The sequence below is a fragment of the Bombina bombina genome, chromosome 7 (genome assembly GCF_027579735.1).
Source record: "Bombina bombina isolate aBomBom1 chromosome 7, aBomBom1.pri, whole genome shotgun sequence".
Classification (NCBI taxonomy): Eukaryota; Metazoa; Chordata; class Amphibia; order Anura; family Bombinatoridae; genus Bombina; species Bombina bombina.
Window position 1 is genome coordinate 286,141,776 of NC_069505.1, and position 6,687 is coordinate 286,148,462.

The window sequence follows — 6,687 nt, forward strand, 5'->3', positions numbered from 1 at the left end:
TGAGCCAATCACACGAGGCTTCTATTTGCAGCAACCAATCAGCAGTTCCTGAGCATATCTAGATATGCTTTTCAGCAAAGAATATCAAGAGAATAAAACAAATGAGATAATATAAGTAAATTAGAAAGATGTTTAAAATTGCATTTTCTTTCTAAATCATGAAAGAAAAAGTGTGGGTGTCATGTCCCTTTAAGTGCCACAGATGTAACTTTAACACAAGAGCTATAAAATACTTTTTAAAGGGATAGGAAAGTCCAAATTAGACTTGCATGATTCAGATAGAGCAGGTCATTTTAAGACACTTTTAATGGGGCACTCAAGTCAAAATAAAGTTAGAAAGAACACGCAGTTTTAAGACACTTTTCAATTTACTTCCATTGTCAAATTTTGCACAGCCTTTTTATATTCACACTTTCTGGGGAACAAGATCTTACTGAGCATGTGCACAAGCTCACCGGGTATACGTATACTAGTCTGTGATTGGCTGATGTCTGTCACATGATACAGGGGGCTGGAAAAAATAAATTTGACTGAAAAAAAATCTACTGTTTATTTGAAATTCAGATTAGGTGTTATTGCATTGTCTTTTTATTATGTACGTGTTAATTATGCAATTCTACTGCATTGAGTGGTCCTTTAAATTAATTTATATTGTCAAATGTACTTCTCTTCAAATGTGTTCTCCTGGTATCCATTGTTCAAAAAAGAATATGCATATATCCTACACTAGTGGGAGCTAGAGGGTGATTGGTGTTTGCACACATTTGTCTCTTGTGATAGGCTCACTAGATGTGTTCAGCTAGCTCCCAGTCGTGCATTGCTGCTCCTTCAGCAAATGACAACAAGCAAATGAAGCAAATTTTGTAATAAAAGTAATTTGGAACGTTGTTTAAAAACATAATTTATACTTACCTGATATTTTATTTATTTTTTCTGGCATGGAGAGTCCACGAATCCATTCAATTACTAGTGGGAATTCAACTCCTGGCCACCAGGTGGAAGCAAAGAACACCCCAGCAAAGCTTTAAGTATCCTTCCATTACCCACATTCAGCCGGGGATTTATGGAAAGAAAAGAAGACACAAGGGTATAGAGGTGCCTGAGGTTTAGAAAAATTACAAAAAGCAGTCTTAAAATAAGGGTGGGTCATGGACTCTCCATGCCAGGAAAGAAAATAATTTATCAGGTAAGTATAAATTATGTTTTATTTCCAATGGCATGGAGAGTCCATAAATCCATTCAATTACTAGTGGGAACCAATACCAAAGCTAGAGTCCACAGAATGGAAGGGAGAGATACACAAGACAGGCAAACCTAAACAGAAGGCACCACAGCTTGAAGAACTTTCCTCCCAAAAGAATCCCCAGCTGAGGCAAAAACATCAAATTTGGAAAATTTGAAAAAAGTATGCAATGATGACCAAGTGGCCGCCTCACAAATCTGTTCCATTTTTAAAGGCCCAAGAGGAAGCGACAGCCCTAGTGGAGTGAGCCGTAATTTTCTCTGGAGGCTGCTGTCCAGCTGTCTTCATAAGCCAATCGAATAACACTTCTCAACCAGAAGGAGAGAGTAGAAGAAAAGGCCTTCTTACCTCTCCGTTTACCAGAAAAGTCAACAAAAAGAGCAGAAGATTGACGATAATCTTTTGTAGCCTGTAAATAGAACTTCAAAGCATGCACAACATCCAGATTGGAAAAAATGTGGTTTTCTCACAGCGCCGTCTCTATATCCTACTGGCTCCCCAGAAAAACAAGACACCTAGTATATCTTGGAATTGGTTACAAAATGAGAAGAGAGTCTAGGGAGCGCCTCAAGGTGGGCAGAGGATAATCCTGAAAAAGTTATATGATAAATAGAGGTGATAGGTGATGATGATTAACAAATTTATTAGCGTATACACAATGGTAAAATTAACAATATAAAATATAAAATAACCAGTAGATAATTACTCAACATAAAAATATCACATACAAATTTTTCTTAAAAATTATTCATGGATCCATGTTACACAAAAATTAAAATAAATACATAACCATCATAAGTGAAGATTGCAGTATAAATAGGTATGTTTGAGTGTATTGTTCTATGCCTCGGTTAGGAGGGATAGTATACCATCAAATGAAATTCTTAAAGAAACAGTCCTAAAAAGTCCTAAAATGACAATCTAAAATAACAATCTTAAATTGCTACTAAAAATAGCTTGTATTAGTCAGTATATTTGCGTTTCCGCATATAATATGAATGATCCCTGATTCACAGGGTGTGAGTGATTCTCCAAGTCTTTTAAGGGCAACCAAGTGCTATAGAAAGCTCCTAAATACAGTCTCTCCTGTGGGGAAAAATTGATGTGAAGAAAAGTTGATGTGAATGTGTCCAAAAAGTGAAAATGCTAAAACTGTGTCTCAAAAATGATGCAAACATGATGAAAAACCATAAAAGTATGAAAAAAATTAAAAATAAAAAATACAATAAAAATAAAATAGTGAAAAATAAGAATCCAATTTGGTCAGTTTAAAACACAATTGAAGGAAAAAAAATTTGAAGAAAAAACAAAATGGTGAAAAATCAATTTGAAGAAAGCTGATGAGGTGCTTGTGTTAATATCCTGTGTATTCTGTGGTAAGGTTCAAACCAGAAATAATACAATTAATCCAAAAATAGAACATAAATTCCCAGTGTACCTGTGGAATACAAATAACAAAATAGTGCAATAACGCTAAATCAATCCTAAATCTAAATGAAATTAGGCTTACCATAAAATAGCCAACGCGTTTCGTCCCTTCCTTGGGCCTTTCTCAAAACTGTGTTATGGTAAGTCATATTGAGCCTCCTTATATACTGAAAATTGTTCAACCAAATGGCGCCATTTTCGCACCAAAAAGTGTGCCTCTGAACCGGAAGTGATAACTTCCAATCCATATCCTTTTGTTTCGATTGTATTTCTAATATGTAGTGTTCAATTTATTTTTATAGAGTTCTCATATTCTCGTTTAATATGGCCTGATGCTCGCTATGTCCAATTTTGGGTGCTTGTTCTAAAATATCAAAAATCCGTCACAAGTCCGGTATTGCCGAAACCGGAAGTGTAATAGTGTGCTGGTATCACTTCCGGTTTACGGGGTTTACGGCATATTGCCGGTATTTTGCCTGCTTGTCTGATTATTGAAATTTTGCTGACCTGTCTGTGAGCACCTGAGATGTACAATGTACTTTAGTTTATCCGGATTAGAGGATATTTTGTTTTTATTACCTTCTTAGTTACAGCATACTGGTAAGTTCTGTCGTGTAACCGGAAGTGACATCACTTCCGGAATGTGGTCTTTATCGATGCATGCTCTAATGGCCTGTGGGTTGTCCTCTGATTTGAAAAAACGTGTGCAATTATTAAATATATTTCAATTAAAATCGTCTATTTCCATTTATTACATTAATTGAGAAAATATTCATTGGTCAATAACCGGAAGTGATGTGGCCCTATTCTGCCTGGTATCTGTCATTTATTATGAGTCAATTCACCAATGGGATGGTTTAAAAAATGCTTACTATCAATAAATCACATATGATGTTCATTATTCATAGTGGCGAATAAAATTTGATTAAAGTACAATTAGAAATGTTGGGTGATGGATTCTTCATGCTGACAAATGGACATTATTTAAAAGATAAAATTAGAAAATTAAAAATTATTATTCGCTATGTTAGCTATATTAGCAGCAGATTATATATTATGAGAAAATGATCTCCTGTCTTGTACAATATATGGTGTATATAAATATATAGATTTTATATCTGTATAGTTAGCTGAGGTGCCCATAAAGGGTCATATAAAGATATGTGAGAGGTATAATTCATGGTTGGTTTCTTTGAGGATAGTTATAAGAGGTGTCAGAAATCACTGTTCCAATTTGTGTGCCTTTATATTGAGTTCATGTATAAATCTCAACAAAAAGAGGACTGAATTTCGCATTGGTGTCAATACTAATCTTATATCGGGGATGTGATTTCAAGTTATTATATATGATTTCAAGTTATTATATATTATATATGAAATATATATATAGTATATATATATATTATATATATAGTATAGTGTAAATGGTTATCTTGTGGGTGGAGATCTCTATAATACGATTCTTCCTTCTATCCTAGAACACATTAGTTTCAAAATTGAACTCCCAGGATACATTTCTTCACTTTATGGGTCTGTCACTTATTAGGAATTCTATAAGTATAAGCTCAGATGTGCTGACTGCGTTAACTCTCGGACATGGAGGAAAAAATGGAAATGATTGTGGAGGGGAGGGACGAGAGAGGGAGGTCGTGCTAACTAGATCTTTTGGCCTTTGTTATAATCTGAGTGTTCCTTCTGTCTCAGGGGGGGACATACTCTTACTCTGAGACACACTAATCAGTTACGCTAGTATGAAGATACATGCTAATAGTTGATTTATGTGTGTGCTTATGTATATGTAAGAGCATAGTTACTTCAGATTAAATAAATGTGACAGATCTTCCTTATTGTTTAGACCCCTGGGGTAAAGGCAATCTAGATTAAAAATCCATCTAGATTCCTCTATGAGTAATTTCTTCTCTTGGTCTCCCCCTCTCCAACTGTCATGATCCGGTGTACATGCGCTCAGGACACAGACCCTCGGGGCAGTGGTAGGGATTTGAAGACACCGACCCCTGACCCGGGGAAGAGTATCCTGGACGTGGATAGATGATATTCTGTGATTCATAGTTGCTAGAAGTTATTGTAGAATAAATGGAGAGTGCAACATTTGTATACAATATATTATGACTTCACTGTGACTTATAGTTAGTTAATAGAAGTAACTGCAGGATTCCATGAGAGAAAAAATATAGCAATGTGGAATGTTCAGGCTTCAGAGTAATCTAGTAAAAGATTGACACTTAGATGCAAACTAGGTTTGTTGCAGGTTCACAGTACATAATATTATATAAAGCTGTATGTCAGAGTTTAAGCACAGCTGCACAGGTACTTAGACAAGCTGCAAGTTTAGGCATTAATTACTGTTTGTGCATTTAGATGCAAACTTGGTTTGTTGCAGGTTCACAGTATATAATATTATAAAGAGCTGTATGTCAGTAATTAGCAGAGCAGCACAGGTGAAAGTTAAGTTTAAGGCATCAATTACTGTTTGAACATATATTGGAGAATCACATGAAAGCTTTAATTGAACACATAGATGCAGAGTTCAGAATATGTTAACATATTTGCAGCAGGATATTTCAGCAATGACAACTTGTAGCAGAGAAATAGTTATAAAGTTCTGAGTAAGATGCTGTTGTAATTAGAGAGTGATGATAACCAAAAGTATGCTTGATTTATAATAAAGTTTTGAGTTTGTTAAGTAGCAGTGTCCAGGAAACAGAAAATGGAATTATTTGGATACTTGCGATTTGATGATTTTAGGCATTGGAATAGAAAATGCTGTAGGTTGAAATAGTTGGTAAATTCATACAGGAAACAGTCACAGACCTCTGTTGTTCAGGATCACAACTTCAATGTTAATGCCCAGCACATTAGACCTGAGAAGGCTTAAAAAGAGGCTGAGGTAATCAGGTGCATGAATGATTAATCAGGCAGGCAAGCAAGCTGAATGTGAATACTGCCCAAATGCAGCAGTCAGAGAAGGATTTCTTAAAGGGATAGTGACATTAGGCTGAGATATGTTACACCAACTGGGGGTTACTAGTTGAATACCGCAGTAATTAAAATCTTTCTTATTGCCCAAATGTTGTTTGGTTAAATGTCTATACAATGGAGTCTCTATATTCTTATGTTTAATCTGTAGCAGGTGTTCCCTAATTCGATATTTTAGGGGTCTTGAAGTCTGTCCAATGTATTGGAGACCACAACTGCATTGGATTAGGTAGATGACTCCTTTACTGCTGCATCTTATATGGTCTCTGATGGGGTATTCTATTTTGGTGTTATGTGAGGTGAATTTCTTCGTTTGATTTTTCACCATTTTGTTTTTTCTTCAATTTTTTTTTCCTTCAATTGTGTTTTAAACTGACCAAATTGGATTCTTATTTTTCACTATTTTATTTTTATTGTATTTTTTATTTTTTCATACTTTTATGGTTTTTCACCATTTTTGCATCATTTTTGAGACACAGTTTTAGCATTTTCACTTTTTGGACACATTCACATCAATTTTTCTTCACATCAATTTTTCCCCACAGGAGAGACTGTATTTAGGAGCTTTCTATAGGACTTGGTTGCCCTTAAAAGACTTGGAGAATCACTCACACCCTGTGAATCAGGGATCATTCATATTATATGCGGAAACGCAAATATACTGACTAATACAAGTTATTTTTAGTAGCAATTTAAGATTGTTATTTTAGATTGTCATTTTAGGACTTTTTAGGACTGTTTCTTTAAGAATTTCATTTGATGGTATACTATCCATCCTAACCGAGGCATAGAACAATACACTCAAACATACCTATTTATACTGCAATCTTCACTTATGATGGTTATGTATTTATTTTAATTTTTGTGTAACATGGATCCATGAATAATTTTTAAGAATATTTTTTATGTGATATTTTTATGTTGAGTAATTATCTACTGGTCATATTTTATATTTTATATTGTTAATTTTACCATTGTGTATATGCTAATAAATTTGTTAATCATCATCACCTATCACC